Source organism: Zalophus californianus, chromosome 4 (assembly GCF_009762305.2).
Source record: "Zalophus californianus isolate mZalCal1 chromosome 4, mZalCal1.pri.v2, whole genome shotgun sequence".
Classification (NCBI taxonomy): Eukaryota; Metazoa; Chordata; class Mammalia; order Carnivora; family Otariidae; genus Zalophus; species Zalophus californianus.
In genome coordinates, this window is record NC_045598.1 from 115,698,164 (window position 1) to 115,720,600 (window position 22,437).

Sequence of the window (22,437 nt, forward strand, 5' to 3'; positions counted from 1 at the left end):
TACATTTCCTTCACATGTACATTGAAGCCATTTCCTCAATCAAGTGAGTGCTACGGGGTAGTTGCAAAAATTTATGCCATCACAATACCCAGACTGGATTATTTGCCTTTAGAGCACTTTCAGTTTTCTTCTGTAGTAATTTAGACACTTGTAGGTTTATTGTTTATAATTATTTCTTTTTGATATTTGCCCTTTCCATTGTGCTAAGCTCATGGGGATAAGGATCTGGGCCGTTTCATGCCTGGTATTAGGTAAGTGCTCAGAAATCATCTTACTGATCTGAAATTTTAGAGCCTGAGGCCTGAGAGACCCTCTGATTATATACTGTTAGTTTACAAATGAGGGAGCTGGCTGAGGTCTGGCGAGATGATGCACCTTGTTCTCTGTCACAGAGGGGGAAGGGCCGTGTGCCCTGGATAGAGATTACATCACTCCTAGTTCCTCCTTCAGTCCTCCAGGCCTGGTCTCTGTCTGGGTCCCATTGTATATATCCTTCCTGCATATTCTATAGAGGAGAAGTCATGCCAGTTTATTATACCCAAACAAATGTGTTTGTAAATGGTAATTTGCAGTGGTTCAGCCATGGGTTAGGAGATGGGCTAGAAGGAAGCGAAACAATGGATGAAAGTCAGGGTTGAACGCTGGCATCCTGGGAAAGGAGAAACAGCAGTAAGAAATGGAGGGGCAGCTCAGGAGCGGAGCCTCCCCAGAACCGGACAGGAGTCTGTGTTTCAGGACAAAGCAGCCTCAGAGAGTGATTTAAGTAGCTTCTGAGAAGTGGGGAGACTAGTGTGCCTCTTTGCACTGTTCCCTAAACCTTACAATATGCATTTTGTTCCCTTGCCAGAGACAATTCTGACTGGGCTGCCTACTGAATGTTGGGGTCGCTCACAGAGACACCTCTGAAGATTTAAGCAGTTCTTGGATACAGTTGGAGTCTGGGGTCCTGTTGTGCATGTACCTGCTAGCTCCTTTTCCTGGACCGTCCCCACCCCCGGGCAGATGTGCCCTCTGCCCAGGATGTTGGCTGGACCACAACGCCCAGGTATGGTGGTCACAGGGAGCCTGGGTCACCCACACTTGTTGTCTGGAAGGCAGCCGTTGTCAAATCCTTCGAGGGAGGCAGTGGAAGGGACACCAAAGGCAAACTGTATTTTGCCTCAGGAAAGGTGTGAGAGGTGCACAAAGTCCTGCTGTGATTCCACTTCATACAGAAACAGGGGAAAAAGAAAGAAATGGATGAAGCTCTTCTCTTACACTTGGAAACCTTTAGGAGAACTGATGAATCCAGTCCCATGAAGATAAAGGGGTTGGACTGCCCTCTCCTTGGCCCTTGGTGGAGATGGGGCCTCGGGGGTGCTCGGGACAGGAATTGGAGGAGGCGGCCAGGGTGGTTGCTTGCTCCACCGGCAATCAGCCCACTGCTATCACCTTTTCACAGAAAGCCCGGTGAGGCCTCTAGACCCCCCCCCACTGTTGTGTGGGCATGCCTAGGAAAGCACGAACTGATCAAACAATGAACTCCTATTTTACAAAGAGGAGAGGAGCTTATAATAGCTACCTGAGGAGACTAATCATATGAACGGGAAATATTAACCACTGGAAACCAGCGAAAGTGGGAAGTCAACCCTGTCAACTAGCTGGAAGCAGCCTAGTGTGAGGGCAAACGTCCTTGCTAAGAATACAGATTGTTGTAAAAGACCCTCCAAAGCTCACCTTCAGCCTTTTTTTTTTTTTTTAAGATTTTATTTATTTGTGAGAGAGCATGAGGGGGGGGGGCAGAGGAGAGGGAGAAGCAGACTCCCACTGAGCAGGGAGCCCTGCCGGGCTCGATCCCAGGACCCTGGGATCATGACCTGAGCCGAAGACAGACGCTTAACCGACTGAGCCACCCAAGCGCCCCTCACCTTCAGCTCTTGATGGATCCATCCTCTACCATGCCAGCAAGCCATTTTTTCTCATTTACCGGGGGTAATACTAATGGCTCCTAAGAATGAGATTTTTGTGGGTGAGAATCCGTCACAAAGGGCAAGTTAGGGAGGAGAGTGCAGTCTTTGAGAGATAGAAGAGGAAATGTCAAGGAAGCTTGGCTTGCAGGGCCACATCCACTTGTGGTAGATGTCTGGTTTGCCCCCTTCCCTTGGACCGCTGTCTCCCCAGATGCGTAGAAGATCAGATAGGTCTTAGGTATGTACCTGCTCTGACCAAGCAGGTCTGGCTTTTTTCTTTAGTAACTCTCTTCTGAACGGTGGCTTTTGCAATGGCTGCTGAGGAGGTAGACTTCTTGCTCCCAGGCCTCCCGTGGGGCACAAGGCTGGTCAGTGTGCCAGGGAGGTGCCCTGCTCCTCCCCCTTCAAAATGCTGAAGCGCCTTCAAGTCATTTGACAAAGCCTCCATCCCTCACTTAGGAACTGTGAACTGGCTTGCCTGTTGGCTTTATAAAACTCATCTCTCTTAAATTCCTTTCTAGGTGAGCTTTCTTTTCACCGCTTTTTATGATGATGCTGATATACTAGGAACCTGTAGGCAAGTTCACTTTGGAAAAAAAAGATAATCTCTTACAAAGGGTTCTGTCTCTTTCTCTGCCTATTTGGTGTCAAGAAGACAAGTGGCTCGTAGGTGTGGGGTCTGTGTAGGAAGTCTCCTACATGGCCACACTGAGAATGTTTATTGTAGAAAGGGAACTTTTGCCCTGTGAAGTCACCTCCTCCGAGTCACCAGTAGCTTTCTGATATTCTATCACAGGAAATTCCTGGTGGTCCACAAAAGCAGTCTTCTGAACACAGCTGCAGAGAGAGAGAAAATAATTGCTGAATTTGACAGTAAGGTCTGGGGACCCATGTTCAAGGGTGGCCCAGCACCTGGGCTCTGTGAAATGCACACTGGAGGCTCTTTGAACAATGTCAAAATAATCCAAGGAACAAAGGTCAACTGACCTCTCATTGTAATGCATTTAATGCAGAGAAAAAGGTACTGGAGGATGTCTTTTGTATCCTAACAAGGTAGTGGGGGAATTATATTTAGATTTGGCTTCTTTGAAACTGTAGTAACTGCTCCCCACCCTTACCTAACACTTGATGTTAATTATCAAAACCTTAGCTTGAAAATTTGGATAAAACAGTGACATGTTTGAAGCATTAGATTTTGAACGAAAAACTATTTTCCATCAGTGATTTTGACTCAAAACGTCAACCTGCCCCAAATACTTTACGGATAGTTCTCCATCAACCTCAATTCACGGCATGACACAGGCCAAATCCCTAAATTCTCTGGGCCTGAGTTGTCTCATCTGTAACAAAGTGAGTGTCATGAATCTCTAAGGGCTCTTTCAGAGTGAAGATCCTGTGATCTAAGCCTTCCCACATCTCTTGGTAGGGGTAGCATCTGCTGTGCTAACTTGGTGCAGAGCCTGAAATGTGTTTCTCTGGGTCATGCCCAGGGGACTTGAGAATGTTATAGTGCAAATGTTCTTTTCCCAGAATATCTGTGGCTCCAACTGTGGTATAAGAATTAGAATGAGCAACACTGAAAGAACAGTACAGAATGAATTAGAAATTGACTTCCCTAGGGGTCCCTAGGTGGCTCAGTGGGTTGAGCGTCTGACTCTTGATTTTGGCTCAGATCTTGATCTCAGGGTCCTGGGATCAAGCCCCACATCGGGCTCCATGAGCGGAGTGGAGTCTGATTGAGATTCCCTCTCTCCCTCTCCCTCTGCCCCTCCCCCTGTTTGCACTAAATAAATAAATAAATAAATAAATAAATAAATAAATAAATCTCAAAAAAAGGAAAAAAAATTGACTTCCCTAAAATAATTATGACCCTCAATTTGAGGCTGATTCTGGGCTCTTTGAAGACCACTTCTCTAGCTATTTTTTCTGGAGTCCCATGGTACAGATGTAGGCTTTGGATTACATCTTTAATGTTCTCTACCAATATGTTTTGAGCACCTTCAATGTGCCAAATAACTTGCTTGAGTTGGTCCATCTTGATGGCAAAAATCTCATTTGATGTTTTTGCCCTGCTGCAGTAGGATTGGCCCGAAGGACACTTAAATGTCTTCATTATTCTCTCTGTAGTAAGATAGAAGGCCAAAAAGTGCCATAAATTCATAGGAGCCAAGGCATTGATGAAGTTGGGAAGGAGCGATTCAATAGTCTTTGTGGCCTTCTGTTGGTAGTTGGCATTTTCTAGCCACACAACTGGCAGCTGCTACACACCTCCCACCAGCCACAACAATTCATGGAAATTAATAAATGCATTTATTGGGAGAGGTCATGGGTAAAACAGGAAAATCAGTCCCCCAGCTTCCCAGACAAATACTCTGGGATCGAGTTTCAATAGAAACCAGAAGCCTCCTTCACAGCACTGAGTATTTATAGCAAACAGAAGTGGTTCAAGTTCTTAGGTAGTTCAGCAAGGTTAAGTATGGTTCTTGTATTTGTTTAGTTAACAAGTATGTTTGGAGGAGGCTTGTCCCACAGAATACCAAGTACTAGGAATTCTGGAATGTGAGAAGACTGAGTTAATGAGCCTGATTGTCCTCCTCTCAGATTGTGGTCATATAGAAACAACATTTTTTTTCTGCTTAAAATTGACATATAGTTCAATGGGGGTAAAAATAATCTTTTCAACAGGAGGTGCTGGAAGAAGTGGATACCCACAAGTAAAAGAATGAAATAGAATCCCTTCCTTATATCATAAACAAAATTAATTCAGAACAGACCACAGACCTGAGTGTAAGAGCTAAAACGATTACATTTTTAGAAGAAAACATGAATTTCTGTGATCTTGAATTAGTCAATGGTTGTGTAGATATGACACCAAAAGCATAAGGAATCAAAGAAAAAATAAATTTGACTATATCAAAATTTAAACTTTTCGTGCCACAAATGATATATCAAGAAGGTGAAAAGACAACCCACAGAATGGGAGAAGATATTTAGAAATCACATATCTAATAAGAAACTGGTATCTAAAATATATAAAGAACTCTTACAGGTCAACAACAAAAACACAAGTAACCCAGTTAAGAACATGGCAAAGGATTTGAATAGACATTTCTCCAAAGAAGATACATAACTGGCCAATAAGCACATGACAATATGCTCAACATCATTAACCATTAAGAAAATGCAAATTAAAACCACGAAGAAATACCACTTCAAACCCACCAGGATAACTATAATAAAAAAGACAACAATACCAAGTGTTAGCAAAGATATGGAGAACCTGGAACTCTCCTATACTGCTGGTGGGTATGTAACCTGATGCAGCTGGTGTGGAAATTAGTTTGGTGGTTCCTCAAAATGTTAAACATAGGGTTACCATATGAGCCCACAATTCCACTCCTAGGTATATGCCCAAGAAAATTCAAAGCATATGTAAACTTGTACATAAACATTCATAGCAATGTTATTCATGATAGCCAAAACATGAAAACAACCCAAATGTCCACTAATTAATGAATGGACAAACAAAATATGGTATATCCAAATATAGCATACAATGCAATGTTATTTGGCCATAAAACAGAACAACATATTGATGCATGCTACACTATGGATGAACCATGAAAACATTGTGTTAAATGAGACAAGTCAGGTGCAAAAGACCACATATCCTAGGATTCCATTTATAGGGAATGTCCGCAATGGGCACATCTACAGAGACAGAAAGTACATTAGTGGTTTTCTAGGGCTGGGGCTAGTGAGGGCAGTTGGAGGAATAATTGCTAATGGGTTTCAAAATTTGGGGTGATGTGATTATCCTAAATTCAGATCATGGTACTAGTTGTACGGCTCTGTGAGTATACTAAAATCATGGAATTGTATACTTTACATAGGTGAATTTTATGATATATGAATTATATCTCAATAGGTCTTTAAAATAATTGACATGTAGTTGGGTATGTGATAAGATATTATGATGTGCCTGCACTCTCTGGGTCTGCTGCACCCCCTGCTCCCCTTTTCTCCCTCTACCAGGTCCTGGTCCCACGCAGCCCAAGGGAGACTTTTTCCAGCTGGGCCATGAGAAGGGGAGGGGCTGTGTTTTCCTGCTCCTTCTTTCTACTTGTCTGAGTCCCAGAAATAGAAAAGACCAAAAGAAATCCCTCGGGCTGTTTGTGGTTACCAAGAAAACAAAAAAAGTGATCTATCACATTGAAAAAACTTACAGGCATATTAATGTACCTTTCTCTCTGGAGCTTTAAAGATGGTTTTTATTTCCTCATGGAATCTTCTTAAAGTATAAGCATTTATGTATTATAGATTGACACCATATATGACACTCTGTCTAGTTCTTTTCCTTTTACGTATTCACAATACTCATATAGATATTGATAGGCATCTGCAGTTTTGCTATTCGATTTTTTCTATTTCAGAGTCTTAGTCCCCTTTTCCCTTATAATGTGATTTAATGTGGAATCCTTTTTATTAACCATAATTGATTGTGGTGGCTATAAAAATGCACCTCTTAGGTTTTCTACTTGCAGAGTGTGGTTGGACACAGCCTTATTTGCTGAGCTCTGCTATTCATGTCTACATTCGCACAGAAGGCAATGGCCATGGCTGCTTTCAGCCAATGGCTGAGCATACCAGGGATTCTAAGACCCATTCCTGGGATGCCTCTCATGGGTTACTTTGCCTCTTGGACTCACTGTCAGCCTTGTTGAAACTTTTCCAGAACAACCTTCAGTCTTCTACCCTTTAACCACCTGACTTTTCTCCCCTTACAAATGGGAGACTGTATCACACGGGACCTTTGCCCTTGACTGCTCCTGGCAGATAGACTACACTGGAAGCTCGAGCCCTGTCAGGGCTGTTGGTGGTGTCTCACTGCTGTTGATACTTTTTGAGGTTATGATGTTTTTGTTCTAGTTCAGTCATCAACCCCTGCCAGAGCATTGTGGCCTGTGAAACTGATCCATGCCCTATGTTTGGCTTTATGGACCATTTGCATTGGGACAATGGTGAGCCTTTTATTGCAAAAGCTGCTCAACACCGTGCTTCCAGTCAAGGATTTGTCGGACCTCCTGTGCTTTCCACCACTCATAGGCATCCTGTGTGGCTGAGTATTGAAACAGCCTCCTCAAAAATCGACAGAAAAAAATTTTTGACTCTGCTCCCTCCCCTTTACCTGGTCCACACACCTTGGTGAGACAGTCTGGTCACTGAATTTGGCAGTCCCCAGAGAGGAGTGGTCTTCTCCTCGGCTGCTTCCTGGGTAATGATCAGGACAAAAGAGGTAGTGGGGGTGACCATCAATAACTGCGAAGCGTTTATCCTACTTGCAAACTAAAAACTTAGCCTGCTTTCATTTTAGTGATGCTGGCAGAAGATGTGAGACTCATGGGTCCCAGAGGGGGAGGACTTGCTTCTTATGGCAATTGCAGTTGTCAGAGTACCTGAGCCCAATTCCCACAATGTGATGAGGGGCAGGTGAAATCTGCACACGCAGTGGGTTGCATACATGAAAAGAACCCCAAGTTCAAGGAGCCCAAGTCTTTAATAATGGGCAATGAGACTGCCTGATATTTGCCCTAGAGAGAAGCATTATTATACTGGAAAGTTAACATAGCTGTCCTTTGCTCTGGAGGGAGACATAATCTTTATCCTCCAGGGCTGTATGCTAGAGAAATGTTCTGGACAAAAGAGTCCAGAACAAAGAGAGCCAGTGCCTTTGCTCACAAAGTGTGCAGAGAGACACCCTAGGGAGTTGCCTCCCAATAGTTATATAGACCTATTTTTAAAAATTTGGGATACTTCCCTTATCATAACTGGGCATCATGCTCCTTCCTTTTACCTATTGGTGGTTCTAGGCTGGCCTGGTGGCACACTTCCTGGGGGCAGGCCAGCCAAAAGGAAGGCCTTATACACACATAGTTCAGGTTCCTCCACTTGGATTCTCTTGTTGGATTAACACAGCCCTAGATGATAAAGATAATGGTCACATGATTGAGTACACTGCTTACCAATTCTTCCTATAGTGGCCCACCCAGACCAAAGTTGGGGAATAAGTGTTGTTATGGGCTGAATTGTGTCCCCCTGCACCCCCCCCAGGTCATATGTTGACGTCCTCACCCTCAATGTGACTCTATTTTTAGATATGGCCTTTACATATGTAATTAACGTTAAATGAGGTCATAAGGGTGGACCTTAATCCAATAGGACTGGTGTCCTTATAAGAAGAGGAAGAGACACCAGAGATCTGTCTCTGCTCAAGAACAGAGGAAAGGCCATGTAAAGATACATTGAAATGGTGGCTGTCTGCAAGTCAGGAAGAGAGGCCTCACCAGCAAACAACCTTGGCACCTTGATCTTGGACTTTTCAGCTTCCAGAATTGGGAGAAAATAAATGTCTGTTGTAAAAGCCACACAGTCTGTGGTATTTTGTTATGGCAGCCCTAGCAGATTAACACAAGTGTTCTTGTACATTTTATAAAAGTGCCTTGTCCCTCTTGTACTTGACCTTTCCAGAGAATCATCTTGGTTTGAATGGTGAAATATCTGAAAAAAGGGTGAAGTTATAGGTACTAGAATGAGTCCACACTGATTTTGTGGTAATGTTAGAGGGAGAGCAAAAACCTGAGTGCTTGGGGGAAGGAACACCTGAGACCTCCTGAGGGGGGATGAGTGACATTAGTGATTGTTCTCTGGAGGCTCTCTCAAAAGGGAAAATGTTCTGGTGCAGCTTCTTTGTACTGTTACAACTTACTTAAATTTAAGACAGTTGGGTCTGCCACCTTCCTCCAGGTGATTCTGACACAACTGATCATCATGTACTTTAATCTTACTGAGAAATTTACTGGGAGCAGCAGAGGAAGACTCTCTCATGCAAAACGTTTGCTGGCACCAGTGGGTTGCTTTCGCATCCCCATTCCTGGAGCCATTGTTCCATCATTCTGTGGGGTGAATGAATACTGCTCTTCTGGTGTCATGTACAAACAGGACAGGTTTCATTTTAAAAATAATGACTGGACTCAATTATTCAAACTGAACAGAGACCCATATGGGCTGCCCAGGAGGCTGTGTCATTGGCATTGTCAAAATGTTCACATACACCCCGATGATGGAGGTCTCATGTGAATGGCCCCAACAATGATAAACTTTCTTTCTGGGGGCACTATGTGTACTCTTAGTATTGTACGTCTAGTCTGGAAGGCAGGTGTTAATTTGCCTTTCTCATGAAAACACGGGGACTTCACGTCTAAGGGTGGTCATAGGACACTTTCCAGTATTTAAGGAAATATCAGGGGGTCATGTAGCTCTCAAACAATTGGGGAGATCTCTCCCCAAACAGCCATACCTTGGTTCTCAGGGGAGTGTCTTGGAGGATAATTTGCTTGCTATTTATATGCACCCCACAAGCAGTTTTTCTTATGATGGGAGACATCCAATTAGAAGTGGTGTGGGATCTGCCCCTGATTTTAGCTGGAGTGAATAATGATATGGCCTCATCCTTGAAAGCCAATCTAAACTCATTGGCCAAGATTGTTATGATTGACAGAATTACCATAGACTTCCTCCTTCCGTACCTGGATTAATGCCTTGGGCCAAGTTAAAAGATCAATATAGTAAGTTAAAGAGAAAGCCACTTGGATGGAAGACCCAGGTGGTATATGGGATTTGTTTAGCCTCATTGGATCCAAGATCCTAAGGGGCATGGTTGAGGTCAGTACTGGCTTCATCCTGCTGCTTGGAGTCCTGTAGGCATTAGTTTTAACGAAATGCCATATGAGATAAATTGAATGGGTTTTATCCCAACCTCTGTTGGTCAGATAAATTGGAGAGGATGACAGAGTGGCATATTTACGGGAAAACTTACCAGAAACCAAGATGGTACAGAAATGAGGGGTGAATATTATTGGGAAACAGTTTTCCATGGATCTCTTGAGTTCCTGCAAATCTTGTCTGCAGAAGTATTAACTGCCCTATGTTCCAGATTGTCTTTTCAAGGATAGTTACATAGCAGATATCCTTGGATGATAGAGATAATGTCTCCCTGGGGAGCAAAGGGCAGGCAGGCCTACTGCTCAGTATAAAGGATTCCCTAAACTCAGGATTCTCTTTTGTATTGTAATGCAAGTTGCTGTGTGTGCAGGTACCCATCTGGGCTCACCATGAACAGGCTCAATAGTGATTGGTGATTGCAAGATTTTATTTGGGGGCTAGAATAGCATTAATAAAAGACTAAGGCACTTAGGGTGTTTATTTTATTGTGGGTAAAATATACAAAAAACATAAAATTTACTATTTCAACCACTTTAGACTGTACAGTTCATTGACATTAAATATATTCATTATGTTGTGCAACCATTACCACTACCCATTTCCAGAACTTTTTCATCATCCCAAACAGAGACTCTGTACCCATGAAACAATAATTTCCCATTCTCCTCTCCCTCCAGCCCCTGGTAACCACTATTCTACTTTCTGTCTCTATGAATTTGACTATTCTAGGTACTGCATATAAATGGATTCACACAATATTTGTCCTTTTGTGTGTGGCTTGCCTCATGTAGCATACATTTTCAACGTTCATCCATGTTGTAGTATGTATCAGAATATCATTCCTTTTTAAGGCTGAATAATATTTCAGCTCTGCCTGATGTGGGGCTTGATCTCACGACCCTGAGATCATGACCTGAGCTGAAACCAAAAGTCTAACACTTCACCAACTGAGCCACCCAGGCACTCCTCAGTTTCCTTATTTTAAAAATCAGAATAATAACATTCATCCTTTCATACAATAAATACTTATTGATACCTACTCAGTGCCAGGCATTCTTATAGAAGATAGGATAAAACTGAACAAACAGAGAAATAAATCTATGCCCTCATGGAGGGCTTACATTCTGTGGTGTGAGAACTGAAACAGAAATAATTCTCAGTTCATGTGCTAAACAGTACTAGGAAATAGTGGCTTATTTATCAAGACTAATAGTTCATTTACCAAGTCCCATGAGACTCTCATTTTGCTTTTCCCAGTAAAGCCATCTGGTCCTTAGCCATTTGGTCTAGGCTAATATTTCATAAATTGCCCACTTCTAGCCAATTTACCACCTTGCAAAATCATATTTGACATCACCTAGCTCAAACCTGAAACCCTTATAAATACCCTGCTGTAACTTTTCATTTTTAAATACTACTTATATTCTGTCAAGGTGGTCTGCTCCCTTACTGCATTAAGTCTAATAAACTTGACTTGACCATCCAGTTTTTCTGGTGGTTGTTTGGGCAGTCAGTTGGGGTTACAAACAATAAACAATAAATTATAGAGTTGTTATAAAGTGATGAGGTGAGAGAGCTAATGGGATGGGGGCCTTGCAGGGCAGATTATTTGACTTATTTGACTTTATTCCAAGTAAGAATGAGAAACAGGTGGAAGGTTTGGGCCAGAGAAGTGGCATGATCAGATTTATCAGGAGTCTCAGGCTGGGGGCTAGGAATGGACTTGTCAAAGGTAGTTGGACCAATGAATCATGGAACACTACATCAAAAAAACTAATGATGTCATGTGTGGTGATTAACATAACATAATAAAATTTTAAAAAAAGGTAGTTGGACTATCTGTTCTGACGTGGAACCCACAGAATTTGTTGATGGACTAGTATGCAAGAAAGAAGCACACCTGCCTTACACGATGTCATGAGCTTTCGATGCCATGATGCTTGTCACTTGTCAACAGAAGCCTCTTGGAGGATTTATACATGCTTCTCCTATGCTTGGAGCCATGTTTCCTTGCCCTTGTCATTTGGCAAACTGAGATGACTCTTTCCCTCATGATTCTTTCCTGATGCCCTCCGTCAGGCTTTCAAGTCTTCTATGTGTTTCCATCATCGCTCTCCTTCGCATATGCCTCCTTGGAGCTCAAGCACTGTAGACTGATACTGTCCCTTACTTGTTTCTGTGCCCCTGCCGACTGCCCTCCCTATGAGCTGGCTACATCTCCCTTGCTCATTATACACTGCACCCAGGACAAAGTCTGCAACATAGTCAACAATCAGCCCAAACTTGACTATTATCGGCAGCTTAATAATCATCTGTCATGGGGCGCCTGGGTGGCTGAGTCGGTTCAGCTCAAGTCATGATCTCAGGGTCCTGGGATGGAGCCTCGCGTGGGGCTCACTCGGCAGGGAGTCTTCTTTTCCCTCTCCCTCTGCCCCTTCCCCACTAGTGCTCCTTCATTCTTTCTCTCTCTCAAATAAATAAAAACTTAAAAAAAATTTTAAAAAATAATCTGTCATGGAAAAAATGGGTAGTTCCTTTATCTCAAAAATGGAGTTTGGGATTCACTCACAGGGATACCACTTATATTGAAAAGCCAGGGACAAATATCTCTCAACCATGGCTAGCTGTGGGTGAACATGCAAAGTAACAAAAGCATCATGGATTTTTTGCACTAACTGATTTAAAACATGTTATTTGTCTTAATTGCTGAGTTTTTTGGTGTCTCTGGGAAATTACTGGGGGTTTTTTTGTGCCTGGGGAAAGTGCCTTACCCTCCTCACCTTAGCCCTGACCCTGCTGGAGGGCAGGTGGGTGATAAGGAAGGCGTTGTGGGATGTGGGTTTAGGGCATGATATCTTTCTGACTGTTACATGAGGAGTTTTGAAGAGAAAGTCTTGGAGGCCCCAAGCTGGGCTTGTTAGTCTGCTAGGGTGGCCATAATAAAGAACCACAGCCCAGGGGGCTTGAACAACAGCCATTTATTTTCTCACGGTTCTGGAGGCAGGAGGTCTGAGATCAGGTGCCCACAGGGTTGGATTCTGGCTCGTAGAAACTAACTCTCTTCTGTGTTTTCATGGCTTCTTCTCTGTGTGCTTGGAAAGAGAGGGATCTTCAATGTCTCTTTCTCTTCTTAGAAGAACATCAGTCCTATCTGGTTAGAGCCCCACCCTTATGACCTCATTTAAGCTTAACTACCTCTCTAAAGGCCATATCTCCAAATATACTCACTTTAGGGGTTAGAGCTTCAACATATATGTCTTGGAGGACACAACTCAGTCCATAACAGTGGATGCCCTGCTTGTAGGCACACATGTTGCCTGGGTGGCAGTTTGGCACTAGAAGACCGATGGATCAGGGTTTGAATTTTGGATCTCTCTAATTAGCTGTGTGATCTTGGGCTAATTATTTACCTCTCTGAAACACAGCCTCCCCATCTTTAAAATAGGTGAATATTTCTTATCTCACAGGGAGAAAAAAAGGCTAATCTGAGATACACACACACACACACACACACACACACACACACACACACACACACACACCTTGTACACAATTCACAGTATAAACATTAGGTTCCATCCCTTTGGCAAACCAATTGGAATTCAGGAAACAGAAACTGGCACTGTAATTAAGTTAAGCAGTTCTGCTCATCACTCTTAGGTAGCCAGAGGGGGAGATAGTAGTATTACACAGAAACTATCTACTATTTTTCTGAATTTTAGTGGCTGCACATCCTTATCACACAATGTTAGATCTTCAAGCAGGCATTGGCCAAGAGTCCAGGGCCCCATAGCTATCTGTAGGTCCAGTAGGAACCTTTCTAATGCAGTCGAATAGGAGGGAAAAGTGCCGAGTCATGGATTTGTTTCCTTCTGAGTCTGTGTGGTTCTTATCATGTTCAGGAAACATCAGCACACCCAGCTATTAATAATGGTGATGAAATGAATTTTCTGACTAAATCTGGGGTGGAGGTAAGGTCACCTGCCCAGCTAAACTACACTTCTATCTGTTCAGGAAGGAAGGGACCTATCTGAAGGCACGCTGTTAAGATAGGAATGTACATTCTGAGAACCCTCAACTTCACGCAACAGGGCAACCAGAGCCTCCTAAAGGTCATGGTTGAGGGGGAGGTGTGGATGTTGTCATTGGCAGATTTTCTCAACCATTTCCAAAATCCCTTAGTAGGCAAAGAGTCCAGATAAAGACATAGTAACTAAGGCCTTACAAAGAGTGGGATGATGGTCCTTGTCATATTGCAGGATGAAGGATTTGTTTAAATTAATAGAGGACTATACTTACACCCTCAAAATGGATGAAATATTTTCCCTGGGAGACTTGCTCTAATTATTTATTCCTCTCTCACTCCCCTTTATAAAAGATTTTATTTATTTATTTATTTTTAGAGAGAGAGCATGAGAGAGAGCATGAGTGGAGTGGGGGGGGGCATAAGTAGGAGGGAAGAGTGGAGGGGAAAAGAGAGAGAGGGAGAGAGAGAGAGACTCTCAAGCAGACTCCACACTGAGCACAGAGCCCGACTTGGGGCTTGAAACCACCACCCTGAGATCATGACCTGAGCTGAAACCAAGAGTTGGATGCTTACCTGCCTGACCCACCCAGGTACCCCTTCCCCCTCTCTTTTTTTTTGTTAAAGCATGAGATTTCACAGATGAAAGCCCATCACTTTCTGTACTCCTCCTGCTCTCTCTAAATGTCCTCACTGGGCCTAACCGGTGTTGATATACAGGAGTCGTGTCAGATAATGATTTCTGTTTGGTGCCTAGAACCTTCTGGAATTTATGGTTATCAGAGTAAATTACAAGGGAGACTTTGATTCTGTTTTTTTTCTCAGAAGGTGAAGGACAGTTATGGCTGTGCCCCTCAGTGAATAGGCTATCTTATGCAATTGCCTATGCTATTGGGTTCAGAAGCTCATTCTTCTACCCACAACCTGACTGGAAAACTTCACTCAGGTGATGGAATATATATTATGCTCCCATTGCCCAACAAATTCAGACCTAACTGACATAAGGGAAAGTTCAGTTCAACTATTTTTGTTTCCTTCCCCTTATCGAATTCATACTTGAGAAGTTTTCACAACAGAATTTAATTTCCAACATTTAAATCAGGTTGATAATTAACTCAAGGAGCCCAGGAAGAATTCCTTTTGCAATGTGTTACCACAAATAGAGTTGTCGAGCTTACTAAAGCACTAAACTTGCATAAGTCACTCAACACCTACCACTGCCCTGCTCACTTTAGTAGCCACTAGCCATACGTGGATCTTTAAACTTAAACTACAATTAGTTTAAACTAAAAAACTCACTTCCTCAGTCCCACTAGTCACATTTCATGTGCTCAGTAGCTAAATGTGGCTTGTAGCTACTGTATTGGGCAGACAGGTCCATTTCCATTGTCATGGAAAGTTCCCTGGGACAGCGCTGGTTTACAGCCTAAATTTCATCATCTGAGAGGGGATAACAGACAAGATACTGCACATGGAAACACTTTGTTCATTGTGGAGTGCAACACAAACTGTGTCATTAGCCTTGATTTGTAATTTGGATGGCTACAGAGTGGATTTCAGATTTCCTAAAGCAAAGTTTTAAGAAATAATCTGACTCCCTAGTGTATGTGTCTGAGAGTTTTACAAGTCAGCCCTATTTCTCCCATTACAATCAGCAATGCTGAGCATTCACCTTTCCTGGGCAGAAAGAGATGGAAGCCCTGTCCACTTTAACTCTTGGTTTACCAGATGGTCCTCAAACAGCCAGCAGCAACCCCTGCACAAGCTCTAGGACTTCTTGGTACCTCTACCATTAGCCTCATATTCTGAAGCAGCACAGTACCTGTGGGAGGGCATAAAACTCTCCTCTCCCCAGCCCACTGTCACAAAGAGACCCTACCTGCCTCTGCTTCCATGTGCTTGTCTTGGAAATTACATGGTAGAGATGTATACTGGAAGAGTAGGGGCTTTGACCCTAAGACTGGGCTGGCTCTCACCTCTGTCACTTGACTGTGCGACTTTGACAAGTATGTTACCTTCCTTGAAGCAAAGTTTTTGTTTTTGTTTTTTTTAATTTGTGTAAATGGGGATAAGGCATTCACTTTGCAGAGCTAAATGAACTAATAGGCTTAGTTAGAATGCTCAGCAAAGTGCCTGGTACATAGTACTTGGCACATAATAATGGTGCTTTTTCTTTCTTTTGCAAAGCAATGGAAGACTCTCAGATATTTCATTGTCCAGACCTAGATCTGTCTAAACATCTGTGGGATGGGTCTAAACTGCTTCAAGTAAAAGTGCCAGCAACAATGTGCATGTTGCAGTAAATCCCGTTGATTGTCCACCTAACAGCTACACTTCTCCCCCTCTTTCCCCTTTGATAACAGAATCTAGATTTTGTTTCTGTGTCTGGCATCCAGGGTTCCTCCCCCAGGTATAGAGTGTTGAATCTTTTTTTTTTTTTTTAAGACTTTCTTTATTTATTTTGAGAGAAAAGAGAAAAAAAAGAGAGAGGGAGAGCAGGAGGAGGGGCAAAGGGAGAGGACGAGGAGAGAAGCAGACTCCCAGCTGAGCGGAGAGCCCATTGGGGTCTTGATCTCATGACCCTGAGATCATGACCTGAACCAAAATCAAGAGTCAGCTTAACCAACCACCCAGGCGTTCCCAGAATGTTGAATCTTGATTGGTCCAAGCTATCAGGTTAATATTATTTGTGTTGTTAGTGACAGATATAAGAAAATTCAGGTGACATGATTCTGACAAGTGAGACATAGAGGAAAGTGTGAGGGGCAGAGCCAAAAAAGATTTTAATGTCCTTAAAAATGAAAGAAAAACAAATGGAAACACTGAACTCTGTTCTTTCCATATTTCTAAAGGAACATGGAAGTGAAATATGGCCCCTGCAATTATGGACCACTTCCAATAGACCCTCTACCACAAAAAATTAAAATAGAGGGTTGGTGGTGAGGGAAGTTCTGAGATTATTAATACTTTGACAGATTCTACTTTTTCCTATTCTTTATATGGTATATCATCTTTCTAGGAGCTCTGAATTAGAAATTTGATACTGTCTTTGACTCTTTCCTCATCATTACCCCTCATATCTGGAGAGTTGCCAAACTCTCTGATATGGTTATATCATCTTGGCTTTTCAGTTTACCCAGGGTAATCAGGTTTTAGGGAAGCACTGCCTTATACTGTCCAAGCAAATGAAATTGGTCTGAGACAGAAAGGCCATGTAATTTTTTCTAAAGGGAGCTGTCTTTTCAGGAAAGAAGTCTACTAGGGAAGCTAACAAGGTCAAAAGTCTTCCTGGGGGATGGATGCGAACAGGAGAAAAAGGTGCCACAGCAATGGCCCAATATCTCCAGTGCCCTACATGGGTCTCCTGGTCTGGGCAGCCCCACTCTTCCCACTGCTGGAAACTCACTGTCCCCGCTCTCTCCACATCCCCCTGCAGCTGCCCTTCAGCCCTTCTCACTATGGCAATGACAATGCAAAGATGTTAAGAACCCTCAGTAGACTTGAGGCTTTCTTCTCAATTAGTAAGCATTTCTGATGACCTGAAAGGGTATTATCACTCTTCTGAAAATGCTCAACATCATGAAAGGCTGTGTTTTCTCCTGGCCCTACAGCAGGATCTGCTCCTGATTTATCACGCCCACCTACCAGTCTTCCCAATGGGCTACTGGGCAGTTAATACACCTGTTAGCGGAGCTTCCTAGTAGAGTTGCCCCCAGAGGAGAAATGTTGCAGCAGGGGATGAAAGACTTTCTGTTGGATGTGGGGCAGAAGATTTGGGCACATGTAAAGTTCTAAAGAGCTCTGGTTCTACGCTGAGCTCTTGTGTCTTCCTCCCAGCCATGCAACTTTCTGTGTTACTGCTCTCGTCTGACAAAGGTAAGCAGAGATTTTTCAGCATGAAATCTCACTGGGATGCTGTAAGTGATTCCATCTTTATACCAAAAGAACTTTGGCTCTTTCATCCAGATGAGAGAAGAAAGAAATGAATAAGAGGGAAAAAATGTACAAGGGAGGGGAATAGAAAAGTCAGGAAAGAGAGCTTAGTGATTAAAAAAGTGGTAACAAGAGACAAAGAAAATAACTGGTTAAAGGCTTAAAAACCAGGAAAGAAATAACCACAAACAACACCATTAGCCAAAAAATTTCAAATACAAATGGTCCGTGAAATAGGGAAAAAACAAACAAACCACAAAACACAACAAACAACTAGGGAGAAACCAAAGTGAAAAAAAAATAGAGGTATAAAAGAAGATTGACACATGTCAACTTGACTACTTTTGCTAAAATAATTTTTTCTAGTGCATTTTAAGAATGATTTACTGCCTTATAATTAGTAAAATTTTCTGATACTACTAATATTGTAAGATAACTTCCTTGCAATTATAAATGGCAGTTGCCTGCTATGCTTTTCATCATCCTTTTCCTTATAGAACCTAGAATTTTATTTTTTTTAAGATTTTAAAATTTATTTTAAAGAAGGTGGAGGGGCAGAGGCGAGGGAAAGAGAATCTTAAGCAGACTCCACACTGAGCGTGGAGCCCAACTCGGGGCTCAGTCCCACGATCCTGAGATCACAACCTGAGCCAAAACCAAGAGTCAGTTGCTTAACTGACTGGTCCCCCCAGGTACCCTAAACCTAGAATTTTGTGAAAAGGGGTTTGGAGAATATCTCATGTTTGATCGTTTTAGAGAAAAGGAAAACTTAGTCTGAGGAAGGGACTTTCCCAGAGTTGTGTAGCTGGTAATGTAGGAAAGCCATTTGACCTTCCCTGAGCTGGCCTCAGAGCTTGTCAGGTGCCCACTGAGGCCTCTTTTCTTCTAGGCCTCCCCGTTCCTGTCCCCCTACCTGTTAAAATTTATTTGGCCTGTGGCTCATTCTGATTGAGTCTTATGAATTTAAATTGGTATGAATAAGCTATTAAGTAACATTCTAACACGTATATCAATTAGTATTTAAAAATTGCTAAATATTGGAGCACCTGAGTGGCTCAGTCCTTAAGCGTCTGCCTTCAGTTCAGGTCATGATCCCAGGGTCCTGGGATCGAGCCCCGCATCGGGCTCCCTGCTCAGTGGGGAGTCTGCTTCTTCCTCTCCTACTCCCCCTGCTGTGTTCCCTCTCTCACTGTGTCTCTCTCTGTCAAATAAATAAATAAAATCTTAAAAAAATTGCTAAATATTTAATAAGGTAACATGTTACAGTTTCATAGCTAATGTTTATAGAAATTTTACTCTGTGCTAAGTCTTGTGTTCAATATTTTACATGTATTAACTCACTTAATCCTTAAGTGAGTAATAATATAATAATAATAATGACATTATTGACAACTTAGTTAACATTTATAGAAATTTTACAATGTGCCAGGTTTTGTGCTATTATGGGTTGAACTGTGTCCTCACAAAATTTACATGTTGAAGTTTAAACCCTCAACATCTCAGAATGTGACCTTATTTGGAAATAGGGTCATTGCTGATGTGATTAGTTAAGATGAAGTCATGAGCTTAGATCCTAATCCAATATGACTGGTGTCTTTACAGAAGGGGAAAATTTGGACACAGAAGCAGACACAAATATAGGGAAAGTGATGTGAAGACATGGGAGAGGATGACCATCTACAAGATGGAGTAGAGGACTGGAGCATGTCCTCTCCTGGCCCTCAGAAGGAACCAACCCTGCCCACACCTTGATTATGGACTTCTGGCCTCCAGAACTGTGATATGATAGGATAAATTTCTCTTGTTTAATCTACCCAGTTTGTGAGACTTTGTTATAGCAGCCCTAGCAAACTAATACATGTGCTAAATGTTTTACAAATATTAACTCATGTAATCCTTACCATCAAACCTACAAGATATGGAAAATGGAGGGAAGAAAAGTTAAGTACCACTAGAAGGAAGAAGTCCACCTAATCCAGAAGGTGGAGCATTCCACAGGATAAATGATAAGGCTACTCCAACAAAACAATGTTGTGATTTAAAGAGAGAGAGGGAATGGTTATTAGAATCCAAGTGGCTTAAGGGGCACCTGGGTGGCTCAGTGGGTTGAGTGACCAACTCCTGATTTGGGCTCAGGTCATGATCTCAGAGTCTTGTCGTGAGACCATGCCCCCATCTCTGTGTTCAGTGGGGATTCTGCTTCTCTCCTTCTCCCTCTTCTTCTGCCCCTCCCCCTGCACACATGTGCTCCCACAAATACAGAGAAAGTGAGCGCAAGGTGGGGTGGTGGCAGAGGGATAGGGAGAAGTGAGGGAGCCCGAGGCTCCATCCCAGGACCCTGAGATTATGACCTGAGCCCAAGCCAGACATTTAACTGATTGAGCCACCCAGGTGCCCCTAAAATAAATAAAATCTTAAAAAAAAAAAAAGAATACAAGTGGCTCAAGATACATAGTAACCACATTCAACATTTGGATTTTCTTGGCCTTCTGAACGAATGAACCAGCTGTAAAAATATTTTTTTGAGACAATCAGGGAAATTGACTATGGACTAGCTATCAGAGGACAAAGAATTATTGTTAATTTTGCTAGGTGTGACAATGGCATGGTGGTGATATTAGAAAGTATATATCCTAATTAGTCAAAGATGGGTGAAAATGGCATGATGCCTGGGATTTGGTGTAAAAGAATTTAGGAAAAAATGCTTGGGACAGGTGATGTATACATGATGGTTCATTCTACTATTCCCTCTACTTTTTAAAAATATGTTTGAGGGGTGCCTGGGTGGCTTAGTTGGTTAAGCATCTGACTCTTGATTTCGGCTCAAGTCATGATCTCCGGGTCCTCAGCAGGACCTTGGTGCTCAGTGGGGAGTCTCCTTGAGGATTTTCTCTCTCCCGCTGCCTCTCCCCCCTTGTGTGAACATGCACTCTCTCTCTCTCTCTCAAATAAACAAATACATTTTTAAAAAATTTAAAAAATGTTTGAAAATGTCCATAATAAAAAGAAAAAAAAATCTATGGATCCTACTATTGCTATTTTACAATTGAAGTAAGTGAGGCTAGGAGAAATTTAGTAAGTGCCTTGGAAGAGTGGAGCTGTGACCAGCCAGTCTGATTACAGAGTGTAATTCCAAACAGGTATGTAATAATATTAATATTTAATGAAAAATGATGATACTTTCCTATTCATTCTATTCTAATCCTCTGAGATGTGCATCCCCATCTGGGTTCATCTTCCCTGGGTACATCCCCAGTCATCCCCATTACAGAGGTGGAAACAAAAGTCAGAGATGATTTGGGTAAGGTTGCATATTCACTACAGAATGTTGAAACTGAGTGGAATCCAGATTTCTTGACTTCTAGTGAAATGCAAACACCACCTCACATGGCCCAAACACTTCACATTTAAAAGGAAGGATGTAGAGCCAGGACTTCTGGATTGGGGTTCCCCATGCACAGTCTCCCCTTGGTCAACTCAATACGGAAAATGGAGGAAATGATCGCCCAGCCCCTACCAGGGTGGCAAATGCCCCGCAAGGGCTAGCCTCTTCCATGTAAGCAGTGTCACTTATCAGTTGGCATGAAGAGAAATATGTGGCTAGGGGCCCTCACAAAAAGCAATTTTGAAGGCAAAATGGGGCATGGGGAGGTTCTCACAATGTCATCAGATTTAAACTCACAAAATTTCAACAACTTGAGATAAAAGTCAGGGCATAGGTGGGATGCACTCAGGCCATTCCTGGGAGGTGGCTTTACATTCCTGACCTTTCTCTTGGCAGTTGGGTTGTGGATGGTACACTTTTAGCCCTAACTTCTCAGAAGCAGCCTGCATTATCCATTAGGGCCTGTCCATCCAGTTCAAGTTCACAGTGATAAATCTCATAGCCTCCAAGGGTCCTCACAAAGCTGGGTGTGGTGTGCTGATAGCATGCATGATTAAGTGCTTTCCTGTGTCAAATATAGCTGTAATATACTACAAACAGGCAGTTGAGTTTTATACAAACTGATCTGGCTGCTATCAGCTGCTCTGACATTTTATACTAATACTTAAAATAAATCTAGAAACAGGAAAGAAAGTACAGAATTATTGTTTTAAGCAGCCTGTGTGAGCTTATCTTCAAAGTGGCAGAGGTTCTATTGTATTTAGAGAAACTGCTCACTCCACTGGCATAAAGGTTAGTAGCAAGACGGCCACCACCGTGGAGAGCTAGTTTCCCACGTGAGTGCTGGCCTCACAGACAGTGCTTGTCCCTGGCCAGAGGCTCTGTCCACTTTTCATTTTCTTTTTGCACACCTGAAGAACTTACAGTGCACCTGAAAACACTAGATACCTTTTAGAAGTAATTTAGAATTTCTCCCTAAAACAAACCAAGGCATTGTGATGTTAAGGGTCACACTTAAAGTCTGAAAGCATTTCCCCTTTTAAAATATCAGTCTTGACCTCTATGTGCGGTGTCTTTGCATGTGTATATCTCACAGCTGAAAACAAAAGGAAGCTTGTGCTATTCTGGATTTTCTTTTTGGAATGAGAGTCTGAGGGAGAAGTGCCCCATGAAATAGAAACCTAGTTTTTTTTCCCTAAAGATTGTATTTATTTATTTATTTGAGAAAGAGAGAGTGAGCAGGGGGAGAAGCAGAGAGAGAGAGGGACAAGCGGACTACTTGCTGAGCACAGAGCCTGATGTGGAGCTCCATCCCATGACACTGAAATCACGACTTGAGTGAAAAACAAGAGTTGGATGCCCAA

At 42.5% G+C, this 22,437-nt stretch overlaps 1 long non-coding RNA gene across 1 annotated transcript in view; it reads left to right on the plus strand.

Moving 5' to 3' along the window:
• The window catches only part of LOC113916992, a 62,752-nt gene extending 42,795 nt beyond the window's left edge, over nt 1–19,957 (plus strand). The window contains exons 2-3 of the long non-coding RNA XR_003518091.1: nt 848–1,045; nt 19,291–19,957. This is a non-coding gene — a long non-coding RNA (uncharacterized LOC113916992). The remainder of the gene's footprint in view (nt 1–847; nt 1,046–19,290) is intronic.
• The last annotated feature ends 2,480 nt before the right edge of the window (nt 19,958–22,437 follow it).